The sequence below is a fragment of the Periplaneta americana genome, chromosome 1 (assembly GCF_040183065.1).
Source record: "Periplaneta americana isolate PAMFEO1 chromosome 1, P.americana_PAMFEO1_priV1, whole genome shotgun sequence".
Lineage (NCBI taxonomy): Eukaryota > Metazoa > Arthropoda > Insecta > Blattodea > Blattidae > Periplaneta > Periplaneta americana.
Window position 1 is genome coordinate 10,745,903 of NC_091117.1, and position 15,130 is coordinate 10,761,032.

A 15,130-nucleotide genomic window follows, 5' to 3' on the forward strand; every position below is an offset into this window, starting at 1 on the left:
AAGTCTGTATTATTTCACACACACATACTAAACAATATTTCTACACCACACATCTTTGTATTCGGCACAGCACGTTGTCTACCGCTGGGTAACGATGCACAAAAACCGATTGACCAATTAATTATAAAATCCGATTAACCAAACAAATATGTTTTAATCGAGTAATCCAATCAATTAAAGATCATCGTGTGGTGAAGGCAATATAGGATGAAGCGTAAGTAATGTCACTAATTTTAGGGGGTTATTCTTTGGATATTTCAAAGATATCAGCATCGCCGATGTGCCGGAATTTTGTCCCGCAGGAGTTCTTTTACATAGTTTAATATAATTATGTTCGTTCTTGTTTCCTTTTCGAGATAAGAATTGTTTTTTTAGTAGGTTATTTTACGACGATTTATCAACATCTTAGGTTATTTAGCGTCTGAATGAGATGAAGGTGATAATGCCGGTGAAATGAGTCCGGGATTCAGCACCAAAAGTTACCCAGCATTTGGTCATAGTGGGTTGAGGGAAAACGCCGGAAAAAATCTCAACCAGGCAACTTGCCCCGACCGGGATTCGAACCCGGACCACTTGGTTTCGCGGCCGTACGCGCTAACCGTTACTCCACAGGTGTGGACTAAAAAAAATTGTTTTATATGAAACATTTCATAGTGTGTTTTAGGAAAGCCATTGATTTAATTCCCAATATGCTCAGTCAATTTAAGAGAGCAGTGTATTATGATGATAAATTATTGAAATTATTTTAAATTTGTCCTACAAATGTGCAGAAATTTGATCTGAACAAATGTAACTTTTAGTTCTGTAAAGGAATTTTACAATGTGACATTTGTCAGGATCAAATTTCTGCACATTTAAAGGACAAAACTAAAATTCTTTCAATCATTCATTATCATAATAAACTGCGTTCATAAGAGATATTGGGACTGAGTTTTGAAACTTATGAAGTTTTTGATTAATTTCTTTCAAATTCGGCGGATTTGTTGTGTCTGTACGTTGAAATAACAGTACCAAATTTCATCAAGTTTCATTCACTAGTTCCTTAGATATTAATTTTCACGTGTTTTAATGATATTAAATTATGCGTAAATTCAAAACACCCCTGACGGCTTCAGAATTGTTTTTGTTTTCAAAAAATCTTCTGTGTAGGACTTACATTTCATGATAAAGAAAACTGCGCATGGATTTTTAAATTTGAGAAATGGTTCATGCGATAAAAATTTTCTTAGAAATCATAAATTGTTGCTTGAACATTTTCTTAAATTTTTAGAAGTTAAAAATTCATATCAGGAAAAGTTTTCAGTGAAGAGCAGATTCCATGTACAGCTTTGTGTATTGCAATATGCTGAGTATTGTTGCAAAGTTTCATGTAAATCGGAGCAAATGGAAGCCGCTAGGAACTTTATTATTGACCAAAAACGTAGTTTTGAGAAAACGCATTTTAAAAATGGTAGTCAGACCTTTACATGTAGTAGGCGGGAGCTGAATGTAGGACAGAATGTTAAACAAGTGTGTAAGATAACTACTGGTGTAAAAAAAAAAATATTTTTTACCATTTTGTCCAAAAATTCAGTCCTAGTGTAGCCTACCTTAAACTAAGTGAGCACATTGGGAATTAAATCAATAGCTTTCTTAAAACACGTTATGAAATGAAGGGTTCGGCTGTAAAACATGGTAACCCTCAAAAAGTGAAAAATTGAGATTTCGATATAGGAGGCCTTGGCCATCTGTTATAAAACTATTGAATTACTCAAGTAGTTCAATATGTCATTCAATATTTCAGTTTCAAACTGGCCTAGGGTTGGAGTTTCACCTTGAAAACATATGATGCCTTTTTTCTCAGAAGTTGTTCTCTGTGGGTTACCATCTTTTACAGCCGAACGCTTCAAATATTTCATATAAAATAATTTTAATCTCGAAAAGAAAGCAAAAACGAGTAAATTATATTAAACTTTTTTGTTTGAAATATCCCAAAGAATAACCTCCTGAAATTAATGACATTACTTACGGCTCACCCTGTATAACTGCCTTATGAAGTTCGTACAGCACAAAATCTGTACATCATGTGGTGCTGCAGACTATGATTGATAGATAGGTCATTAGTGGTGATGAGAAATATATGCAAATGCGTATCTGTATCGGAGCTGCATATCTTAATGAAACTTAGCAATTACATGTTTCATGTCTAATTAAGATGATTGACGCATGGCTGTTCGTGCATATATATGTGCATAGATTGGACGTTTCTGCACGTTTCCACATTAAGATCATATTTAAATTTTTTTTGTGGCAAAAAGTTTCCTAGCTTTTTTGATTAAAACATGTAGTAATTATTTACTTCCACTGACGGCGTGTTTCTTCGAAAACATTTATTCAGAACTAGCCGTCCCCGTGCGCTCCGCTGCACCTGTTAGAAATAAATATAAAGTAATTACATAATTAAAATAGGACGTTTGATCCAGGGAACAACTTTTACAACAGCGCAAGATAATCGACTTTTTACGATAGAGACTCTGAAATATCCTACAAACAGTATGGTCTCTCACCAGAGTGCACAATATTCCAGGCGGAACTCCTAGCACTGAAGAAAGCAACAGAATGGAGTGTAAATAGACCGTGTAATGTACGAATTTTATGTGATTCTCAAGCAGCACTCGCAGCAATTGACGATAAATATAACCTCAATCCAATTGCGGCTGGTATTAGGGAAACTTTGTTACTATGTAAGCAACATGTATGTTTCGATTGGGTACGTGGTCATGTAGGGAACACAGGAAACGAAAGAGCAGATCATCTAGCCAAGATGGCCGCAATTTCGGAAACAGAACACGCATACTCTAAACAACCTCTCTCTTATGTAAAAATGCAAATGCAAATGACTGGAATGCAATGTGGTTAAATAGTACAAATGGTCAAATCACAAAATCACTATATTTTCCCACAGTTAAAGATAGACTAACCGTAAAGAATTATGAACCATCTTACATATCCACGCAATTTATGACTGGGCACGGAAAATTTAATTCATATTTTGAACGTTTCAAAATTGACAACCCAAATGGCTCTTCATGTCCCTGTGAACACCCCACACAAACAGTCGACCACCTGTTATTCCAGTGCCCACTACAAGAACGCAAGAGATACCGGCTAGAAACCCACCTTAGCATATGCGATACAACTTTCTCACCACCAATTACAAAAGTTCTTCTGAAGCAATGTTGCATAAAGGAATTTCACATATTTATTACAGGTGTATTTAAGACCTTGTAGAAATAACAGTATTTAGTAACAGTGTCCTATTTATTCTTTTGCAGCCAAATTTGTAACTTTTAAAAGTATGGTTATCATGTTGAAGTGTACGTGTTGTAAAGGATGCTTGATTTGTTGTGTATGTGAGTCATAGTTATGGGATGCTTGATTGTGTTTGTGTGACTATTGTGTATTAATTTATGATGTATGTTAGGGAAAGTTGCTTAATTGTGTTATAGAGTACCGCTATAAGAAATGCTTTGTTTATGTGTTGTAACTGTTTTCTGTATGTCTCAATTGATGACTGATGTTTGATTTGCAATCGCAATGTTTAAAATACGGAATGTTTAGGTCTTATTTCCATTGTATAAGCTAATTTATATTCTTTTCAATTTGTTTTATGCTTAGGCCTATTTTTTGTGTAAAACTATAGCCCTAGCATACATATGTAAAATAGGGCTACCCCCATTGGAGATACAATAATAAGATAATCGACTTCGCTTATTACCCAATTTTTTTGCATTGCATTTATTGCATATATATTTTATGTATTTTAAAACGATTCAATTGAGCATAGTTAAAATTTGAATTATAAAATAATGGATTGCTAAGATAACGTACTATTACTGCATACTAAATCAATACACTCTCGTTGTTCGTTAATTCTCTGAGATTAAAATGAGTGTACATAAATATTATTTTAAGAAATACAGAAAACGAATGTACAAAATAGCCTATCAAGTTTTCTGTGCATAAGAAGCTATTTTAATCTTACCTGTCCTCGATTTACTCAGACGTTACTGTAATAACATTATAGCATTATGTCCATCTAGAGAAACTACACTTTCCAATGGTGAAATAATAATTAATTATACAAATCGGTTAATTTAGCTTCTGATATTACTTCATACAAACACACAAACATTCTCTGTAGGCTATGTTTAATAGCTTTAGATTGTTGATGTCCAAGGCCCCTGTTTCGATTGTTGTTGTCCAAGGCCCCTTATAGACGAAGTCATTTGTTCTTTAATTCATTGCACCGTCTTACATGGCGTTATTTTAATTTTAAAACTCATTTATCTCATTAAATATCAGTCCTATCAAAATTTTGTAAAGAATAAAACTTATCGGAAATAATTTTTAAAGAAACGTTTGTTATGTAACATTTTTCACAAAAATAAATAATAAGCGAGATATTTCGATTTATTTAATTCAGGCCCCCTTATAACCCCCCTTTTAAATAAAGTATTTTGAATGCCATATAGCCTAAAATCTAAGTTACAACGAACTTAATTTATATTCTAATTTTCATATAAATCGGTTCAGCCATTATCGCGTGAAAAGGTAACAAACATACAGACAGACAAACAAACATTTCAAAAAAGCGATTTTCGGTTTCAGGGTGGTTAATTATATATGTTAGGACCAATTATTTTTGGAAAATCGAAAATTACCAGAAAAATTTCGGCTACAGATTTATTATTAGTATAGATTCCTTTGATTTCATTAAAAATAAGTGAGAAATGCTATTACGTTCATTCTAGACTACAACATTCTTCACTGTTTTAGGATCAATTTGCTGAAAAAATGAATGATCTAGGTCAGCGTTTCTCAAACTTATTTGAAGTGGGGACCACTTTTTAAAGTCAGAACAGTTCCGCGGACCACCTTATTCTTGTTCCTTTCGAAAGCAAATGTATCATTTTTGTAGCATATTTTAATTCCAGTATACCTATATTTTAAAATAGAACTAATTAAAATGAATTTATTTCAATTAATTTTACATTAGTATTAACTAATTAAGTTAATGTTCATAGAAGAAAATTTATTTTCGTTTTTTTAATAATTCAAGGCTGTTAGAGTTCGGATAATCTTTAACTTATTAATTAACAAAATAAATAAATATTGGTATTCACATTAATAATTCTACAGGTTTACTTTTTACACTTGCGTGTTTCGTCTCTAAGTGCCGTTTCAATTTCGCGGGTTTCATACACTCGTTTGAAAGCACTTCGTAACAAACAACGCACCGAGGTTTTGGTTCACTCTCATTGCCACACCAAGTAAATCCAAGTTCCAAATAACTCTTGTAATATTTACGAAAGTATTTTTTCTTTGAACAGGACTAGATATTTCTTTAATGACACTAGAATCACTGATATTAACATCTTCACACACAGCTTCTGAACTATTAGCACTACCTAAATGAAGCATATAATCACGTTCCTTTCCGTTTAAAGATCCGGATCGAAGCCAGTTTTCCATTATGTATAATGGGCACTATTTAACAGAGACATAGAGAACTACTAGCGTATACCACATAAGAAGAATTTCATGGTCCTCTGTTATGAATTCGGGTGGTCCCTGGCTGGGTTACAGACGCGGGATGTACAGGGAAAAGATAGTGCTTTAAATCCCTCTTTTGTTGCTGAGAGTAGAGTGAGAATTCGGTAAACGAATAGGGTAATAAATTTCAGAAAATGTCAGTACTGGGAGAAAAAGTGAAAGGCGATTGCCATGTGTCATTTCCAAACTCTGAGGTTTTCAGCTATAGTGTGATATGCAATTCGTTTGAATTCTATTTTTTCTTCTGTATTTTTTGAAGGACCACAAGGGCAGACCTCGAGGACCACAGGTGGTCCGCGGACCATAGTTTGAGAAACGCTGATCTAGGTCAATTGGAAGCAAAGAAATGCTTGCCGAAAGAATATATGAATTTTTTCACAAAATTTTTGCCCTGTGCCGTCAAAATCTTATTCTATTTTTTTCTGTATCCTTTTGCATTCCTTTCATTTAACTGTAAGAAAGTAGTAAGTGAATTTTGAATTACATTGAGGGGAGATTATAAATTTTTTACTCCAAGAGTCGATGCATATCTTAAGACGAACCAAACAAGCCCAAGACCATCGCTGTGGGGTAAAAGAGACGGCAGAGAGAGTTCAAAAGAGCTGCGTCGCACGCGAGGTCCGTGCACTCTATGGTTGTAGAACGGCGAGACGTTACATCTACATCGCCTCAAACAATGAATCCGGGTGATGTTATCTGTAAGCATACTCTGTACTCCGTATACCATTTATTTAATAAACGAAGCAAATTCAAAACATTTCGTCCAGAACCACTATGGCTGAACAACGTAGTTTTTAGTCGATAAACTCTCCGGCTCACTTTACCGACATTGCTAATACGTTCTGAGAGATCTAATGATGCTAGAATTTGGTGACAGAAAACGTACACAAGAGGTATGTACAATGGGACTTATCTAAATCGCCCATATATTTCTCCGTCACCTGTGGGTAGAACAGATCTCAGTTCTCTCATTTTCTATTAAGAACATTTTGTTTTATGTTATTTTCATAAAAAAAATGCTTTCATAACACAAGAATTAAGGGGAATATGAATGGCCTTTCCATAATATTATAATTAAAGACAAACCACAGCCTTCTAGAGTGAATAGTTCCCAAGCTATTGAATATTGACTGAAAAGTGTTCACAAAAGCAAAACAAAAAATGGCTCGTGCAGTAACATAATTAAAAATTGATTAAAATTATTTATAATCATCCTAAATTAATTAAACATATATGAAATTAAACATACTTACTTACTTACTGGCTTTTAAAGAACCCGGAGGTTCATTGCTGCCCTCACATAAGCCCGCCATTGGTCCCTATCGTCAGCAAGATTAATCCATTTTCTATCATCAAATTCCACCTCCCTCAAATCCATTTTAATATTATCTTCCCATCTATGTCTCGGCCCCCCTAAAGGTCTTTTTCCCTCCGATCTCCCAACTAACACTCTATATCCATTTCTGGATTCGCCCATACGTGCTACATGCCCTGCCCATCTCAAACGTCTGGATTTAATGTTCCTAATTATGTCAGGTGAAGAATACAATGCGTGCAGTTCTGTGTTGTGTAACTTTCTCCATTCTCCTGTAACTTCATCCCTCTTAGCCCTAAATATTTTTCTAAGCACCTTAATCTCAAACACCCTTAACCTATGTTCCTCTCTCAAAGTGAGAGTCCAGTTTCACAAACATAAAGAACAACCGGTAATATAACTGTTTTATAAATTCTAACTTTCAGATTTTTTGACAGCAGACTGGATGATAAAAGCTTCTCAACCGAATAATAACAGGCATTTCCCATATTTATTCTCTGTTTAATTTCCTCCCGAGTATAATTTATATTTGTTACTATTGCTCCAAGATATTTGAACTTCTCCACCTCTTCAAAAGATAAATTTCCAATTTTTATATTTCCATTTCGTAGAATATTCCCGTCACGAGACATAATCATATACTTTGTCCTCATTTTCTATTAAAAACATTTAGTTTTGTTATTTTTATTAAAAAAACTGCTTTCATAACACAAAAGTTAACAAAATGCATCAACCAATTAAGTTACCGTAGTAACCTAACCATAGTGCTTCTGTATAAAACAAACGAAAGAAACTGGATACCGATACAAAAAGAAAACTCTTTCAGGAGATATTAAAAAAACTAAAGAGTGTTATATAAAAATCTTCTGAATGACTGAGCTTCTTCTCCAAAATACCCACATTAAATTTTAATTCTAATTATGAGTTCCTTTTAAAAAACCCTGTATATTAATTATTATACCCGATCGTTGTTGATAAAAGTCGCTGAGACGTGAGCTGTGCACCTACAGAACAAACGCACAACTATTTCCCATCAACGATATTAAATAGAATTTCTTCATAGCGATATCAACTTCTGCGCGCAAATAATGGTTCGAGGAAAAGGCACATTAAAGCAGACAATAAAGAGCAGAAACGAAGTTCCTTCATTAAGTAAGGATGATGTATAGGACTGCATATAATTAAAATGCAGAGTAAGAAGGAAAAAACTGCGATGAAGTTTATTAAACTATAAAATATAACGCAATTTACACCAGGAAGGATATTATGAATGCTGTGTAATAAAAGACTCGTTAAATACTATGTAATTACAAATACACACCGAAATGAATCAAAGAAGACGGGGAATGCTGAGAAACTGTACAATAACGTCATATGTACAGTGCATCTACTGGAGGGAGAGGGATGGCAACAGAAAGGAATTGGAGAATGGATAAATCAAGAAGAAACCAGAACAAGAAAAGTAAGCTTTTTAGGAAAATAGTAGGAAACGAAAAAAAAAAGAGAAAACGAAGAGTCGAAGGTGGTAAAGGAAAGATTAGTAGTAGTAGTAGTAGTAGTAGTAGTAGTAGTAGTAATAGTAGTAGTGACAGTAGTAGTAATAATAGTAACAGTAGTAGTAGTAGTAATAGCAGTAGTAGTAACAGCAGTAGTAGTAGTGATAGTAGTAGTAATAGTAGTAATACCGGTAGTAGTATTAGTAGTAGTAATAGCAGTAGCAGTAGTAGTAGTGACAGTAGTAGTAGTAATAGTAGTGACAGTAGTAGTAATAGTAGTAGTAGTAACAGTAGTAATACTAGTAGTAACATCAGTAGTAGTAGTAATAGCAGTAGCAGTAGTAGTAGTGACAGTAGTAGTAGTAATAGTAGTGACAGTAGTAACAGTAGTAGTAATAGTAGTGACAGTAGTAGTAATAGTAGTAACAGTAGTAGTAATAGTAGTAACAGTAGTAGTACTAGTAGTAACATCAGTAGTAGTAACAGTAGTAGTAACAGTAGTAATACTAGTAGTAACATCAGTAGTAGTAGTAGTAATAGCAGTAGCAGTAGTAGTAGTGACAGTAGTAGTAATAGCAGTAGCAGTAGTAGTAGTGACAGTAGTAGTAATAGTAGTAACAGTAGTGACAGTAGTAGTAATAGTAGTAACAGTAGTAGTACTAGTAGTAACATCAGTAGTAGTAACAGTAGTAGTAGTAACAGTAGTAATACTAGTAGTAACATCAGTAGTAGTAGTAGTAATAGCAGTAGCAGTAGTAGTAGTGACAGTAGTAGTAGTAATAGTAGTGACAGCAGTAGTAATAGTAGTGACAGTAGTAGTAGTAATAGTAGTAACAGTAGTAGTACTAGTAGTAACATCAGTAGTAGTAGCAGTAGTAGTAACAGTAGTAGTAATAGTAGTAACAGTAGTAGTAGTAGCAGTAGTAGTACTAGTAGTAACATCAGTAGTAGTAATAGTAGTAGTGACAGTAATAGTAATAGTAGTAGTAGCGGTAGTAGTAACAGCAGTAGTAGTAGTAATAGTAGTAGTAATACCGGTAGTAGTAGTAATAGCAGTAGCAGTGGTAGTACTAGTAGTAACATCAGTAGTAGTAATAGTAGTAGTGACAGTAATAGTAATAGTAGTAGTAGCGGTAGTAGTAACAGCAGTAGTAGTAGTGATAGTAGTAGTAATAGTAGTAGTAATACCGGTAGTAGTAGTAGTAGTAATAGCAGTAGCAGTAGTAGTGACAGTAGTAGTAACAGTAGTAATAGTAACAGCAGTAGTAGTAGTAGCAGTAATAGTAGTAGCAGTCGTAGTAACAGTAGTAGTAGTAACAGCAGTAGTAGTAGTGATAGTAGTAGTAATGCCGGTAGTAGTATTAGTAGTAGTAGTAGCAGTAGTAGTAGTAACAGTAGTAGTAACAGCAGTAGTAGTAGCAGTAATAGTAGTAGCAGTAGTAGTAACAGCAGTAGTAGTAGCAGTAGTAGTAGTGACAGTAGCAGTAATAGTAGTAGTAACAGTAATAGTAGTAGTAGTAGCAGTAGTAGTAACAGCAGTAGTAGTAGTAACAGTAGAGTAGTAGTAGTAACAGTAGAGTAGTAGTAGTAGTAGTAGTAGTAGTGACAGTAGTAGTAACATTAGTAGTAGTAGTAACAGTGGTGGTAGTAGTAGTAGTATTAGTAATAAGAGTGATAATAGCGATAGCAGTAGTAGCAATATTAGTAGTACTAGCAGCAGTAGCAATAGTAGTGGTAGCAGTAACAATAGTAGTAATACTGGTGCTTGCAGTAATATTAGTAGCAGTATTAATAATAGACTTCTAACAAACAGTACTAGTGTCAATACTAACAGCAACAGTGACGATGATTGTAATAGCGGTAAAAGCAAACTGCAGCGTTGGTTCTAAAGGAACTTGGCTGGACCAGTAACGCGTCGGTAATGCAGCCTGTCTCTTCGTGCAGAACTCAGCGTTTAGTGGACAGAGGGAACGCAGCCCCTTGTACGACGGCCTCGTGCCACACATTCAATGAGTCACTCTTAATAAAACTCGACATTGTTAGCGGTGCGGTGTGCCGTGGAAACAATAACGAATCCACACAAGACCTGCGTCAAGAGAGAAATAACGGCGTCATCTTCTGAAGCGACAAAATGAATTACAGGCGCCTTTGTGCTAAATTGTGTAACGTCGGCAAGCGCTTCAACCTGTAACAACTCCCAGAGCCACAGGAACAGTTGAGCGTAAAACTGTTATTCACGACTTGGCTTAAATGCTACTTCCTACATGGACTCTGCCGTCAGCAATATGGCGGAGCCAAAAACAGCATCTTACGTTCCTGTATCAATTTTACCAGTTACGAACGGGTGAATAAATGAATGAATGATTTATTGGGCGAGGAAATGGATCCGCCATTGGTCCCTATCCTGAGCAAGATTAATCCATTCTCTACCATCATACCCCACCTCCCTCAAATCCATTTTAATATTATCCCCCCATCTACGTTTTGGACTGGCCTTGTATGCCCAAGGTTGCGGGTTCGATCCCGGGCCAGGTCGATGGCATTTAAGTGTGCTTAAATGCGACAGGCTCATGTCAGTAGATTTACTGGCATGTAAAAGAACTCCTGTGGGACAAAATTCAGGCACATCCGGCGACGCTGATATAACCTCTGCAGTTGCAAGCGGCGTTAAATAAAACATAACACTTAACAACATCTACGTTTTGGCTTCCCCAAACGTCTTTTTCCCTCAGGTCTTCCAACTAACACTCTATATACATTTCTAGGTCCATCCATACGTGCTACATGATCTGTCCATCTCAAACGTCTGGATTTAATATTCCTAATTATGTGAGGTGAAGAATACAATGCGTGCAGTTCTGCGTTGTGTAACTTTCTCCATTCTCCTGTAACTTCATCCCTCTTAGCCCCAGATGTCAGTAAATCAGTCAATGAAACAGAAAAACTATGAATGGCTTAATTAATTGCTTTATGATTAAATCCATGAAGTAATGAAATGACAAATAAATATACGAATCCATTGTTTTTAATCAATAAATCAGTCAATGAAACAGAGAAACTATGAATGGATTAATTAACTGCTTCATGATTAATTAAATCCATGAAGTAATGAACTGACAAAGAAATATACGAATCCATTGTTTTTAATCAGTAAATCAGACAATGAAACAGAGAAACTATGAATGGATTAATTAACTGCTTCATGATTAAATCCATGAAGTAATGAACTGACAAATAAATACACGAATCCATTGTTTTTAATCAGTAAATCAGTCAATGAAACAGAGAAACTATGAATGGATTAAAAATAATTGGTTCATGATTAAATCCATGAAGTAATGAACTGACAAAGAAATATACGAATCCATTGTTTTTAATCAGTAAATCAGTCAATGAAACAGAGAAACTATGAATGGATTAAAAATAATTGGTTCATGATTAAATCCATGAAGTAATGAACTGACAAAGAAATATACGAATCCATTGTTTTTAATCAGTAAATCAGTCAATGAAACAGAGAAACTATGAATGGATTAATTAACTGCTTCATGATTAAATCCATGAAGTAATGAACTAACAAATAAATATACGAATCCATCGTTTTTAATCAGTAAATCAGTCAATGAAACAGAGAAACTATTAATGGCTTAATTAATTGCTTCATGATTAAATCCATGAAATAATGAACTGAGAAATAAATAAACGAATCCATCGTTTTTTAATCAGTAAATCAGCCAATGAAACAGAGAAACTATTAATGGCTTAATTGCTTCGTGATTAAATCCATGAAGTAATGAACTGACAAATAAATATACGAATCCATTGTTTTTAATCAGTAAATCAGTCAATGAAACAGAGAAACTATGAATGGATTAAAAATAATTGGTTCATGATTAAATCCATGAAGTAATGAACTGACAAATAAATATACGAATCCATTGTTTTTAATCAGTAAATCAGTCAATGAAACAGAGAAACTATGAATGGATTAATTAACTGCTTCATGATTAAATCCATGAAGTAATGAACTGACAAATAAATACACGAATCCGTCGTTTTTAATCAGTAAATCAGTCAATGAAACAGAGAAACTATGAATGGATTAAAAATAATTGGTTCATGATTAAATACATGAAGTAATGAACTGACAAATAAATATACGAATCCATTGTTTTTAATCAGTAAACCACTCAATGAAACTGAGAAACTATGAATGGATTAAAAATAATTGGTTCATGATTAAATCCATGAAGTAATGAACTGACAAATAAATATACGAATCCATTTTTTTAATCAGTAAATCAGTCAATGAAACAGAGAAACTATGAATTGATTAATTAACTGCTTCATGATTAAATCCATGAAGTAATGAACTGACAAATAAATATACGAATCCGTTGCATTGTTAATCAGTAAATAAAAAAATGAAACACAGAAACTATTAATGAATTAATAAATTCATTGACGAGGGAATCTATTAATTAAGGAATTGACACATAAATATACGAATCTGCCGCTTTGTTAATCATTAAGTCAATCAACGAAGCAGAGAATTAATTATTAATAGGAATGACGCAGTAATATACGAACCTGTCGCTGTGATAATCACAAAGTGACTCAATAAAGCAGAGAAGCTATGAATCATTGAGTTCATTGATGTAATTGAAAAACCACACACGTCCAATTTTAGCCAAAATGAGTTTATTGTGTTTTGACATTATTACATATATTTACACGTCTGTAGGAGAAAGTAGACTTGCTCGTCTTATTTCAAGTGATTTCATGACAGTATTTCCCTGAAGAGGATGAAATCAAAAGATTTTATGAAGAGATATTTGCATGGCCTTGTCGTAACAGAAATGGCGCACCTGAGGAGCTGTAGTGTCGGACTTCTATAAGATAATTATGTCTCTTCACTTTATAACTTTTTAGAATTTTTATTTTTATTTTGTAATATGAAGGACAAAATAAATTATGTACCAAAGTTGTACTTAAATAGATTTTGTTCTCATTAACTTACTCACAAACCAATTACACATTATTATAATATTTTTACTAAAAACATTTCGTATATTTGAGAAACAACACATGTCCACGAACCTTAGGGCACTCTCGCGCTCTTAAATATGATTTAACGTTCCTTTAATACATCCAGAAATGTTGCAATTTATATTGAAAATTCACTCTAAAATATAAGAACATATATTCAATATTTATAAGGTGCAGACAGTTTTCTGTGGTTTTCTCAAAAGTTATAGCTAAGGACATGTGTGGTTTCTCAAATAACCGATTCAATACATAAGTATGTAAATCTATCACTCTGTTAATCAGTAAGTCAATCAATGAAATTGAGAAACTATAAATGAATTAATCAACTGATTCATGAGGGAATCTATTAATGAAGAAACTGACACAGAATTATAAGAATCTATCGCTTTGTTAATCAGTGAGTCAATCAATGAAATTGAGAAACTATAAATTAATGAACTGATTCATGAGGGAATCTATTAATGAAGGAACTGACACAGAATTATAAGAATCTATCGCTTTGTTAATCGCTAAATAATTAAATGATCCAGAGAAACTTACGATTAAGTCATTTCATTCATGTAACAATATATTAATTAAGGAACTGGTAAGTAAATAGTGTAAGAATCTATCGCTCTGTTAATCAGTAAGCCAATCAATGAAATTGAAAAACTGTAAATTAATTAATGAACTGATTCATGAGGGAATCTATTAATGAAGGAACTGACACAGAATTATAACAATCTATCGCTTTGTTAATCGCTAAATCATTCAATGATTCAGAGAAACTTACGAATAAGTCAGTTCATTCATGTAATAATATATTAATTAAGGAACTGGTAAATAAATAGTGTAAGAATCTATCGCTCTGTTAATCAGTAAGTCAATCAATGAAATTGAGAAACTATAAAGAATTAATTGATTCATGAGGAAATCTATTAATGAAGGAAATGACACATAATTATAAGAATCTATCGCTTTGTTAATCGCTAAATCATTAAATGATCCAGAGAAACTTCCGAATAAGTCAGTTCATTCATGTAATAATATATTAATTAAGGAACTGGTAAATAAATAGTGTAAGAATCTATCGCTCTGTTAATCAGTAAGTCAATCAATGAAATTGAGAAACTATAAATAATTAATTAATTGATTCATGAGGAAATCTATTAATGAAGGAAATGACACATAATTATAAGAATCTATCGCTTTGTTAATCGCTAAATCATTAAATGATCCAGAGAAACTTACGAATAAGTCAGTTCATTCATGTAATAATATATTAATTAAGGAACTGGTAAATAAAAAGTGTAAGAATCTATCGCTCTGTTAATCAGTAAGTCAATCAATGAAATTGAGAAACTATAAATAATTAATTAATTGATTCATGAGGAAATCTATTAATGAAGGAAATGACACATAATTATAAGAATCTATCGCTTTGTTAATCGCTAAATCATTAAATGATCCAGAGAAACTTACGAATAAGTCAGTTCATTCACGTAATAATATATTAATTAAGGAACTGGTAAATAAAAAGTGTAAGAATCTATCGCTCTGTTAATCAGTAAGTCAATCAATGAAATTGAGAAATTATAAATTAATTAATGAACTGATTCATGAGGGAGTCTATTAATGAAGGAACTGACACAGAATTATAAGAATCTGTCGCTTTGTTAATCGCTAAATTTAATCA

The 15,130-nt window shown here is 33.3% G+C and overlaps 1 protein-coding gene across 2 annotated transcripts in view; it reads right to left on the minus strand.

The window, feature by feature from the left end:
* Nucleotides 1-15,130, minus strand: part of Dus1 (Dihydrouridine synthase 1) — a 230,224-nt gene that overhangs the window by 173,100 nt on the left and 41,994 nt on the right. The gene's annotated exons all lie outside the window — the stretch shown is intronic.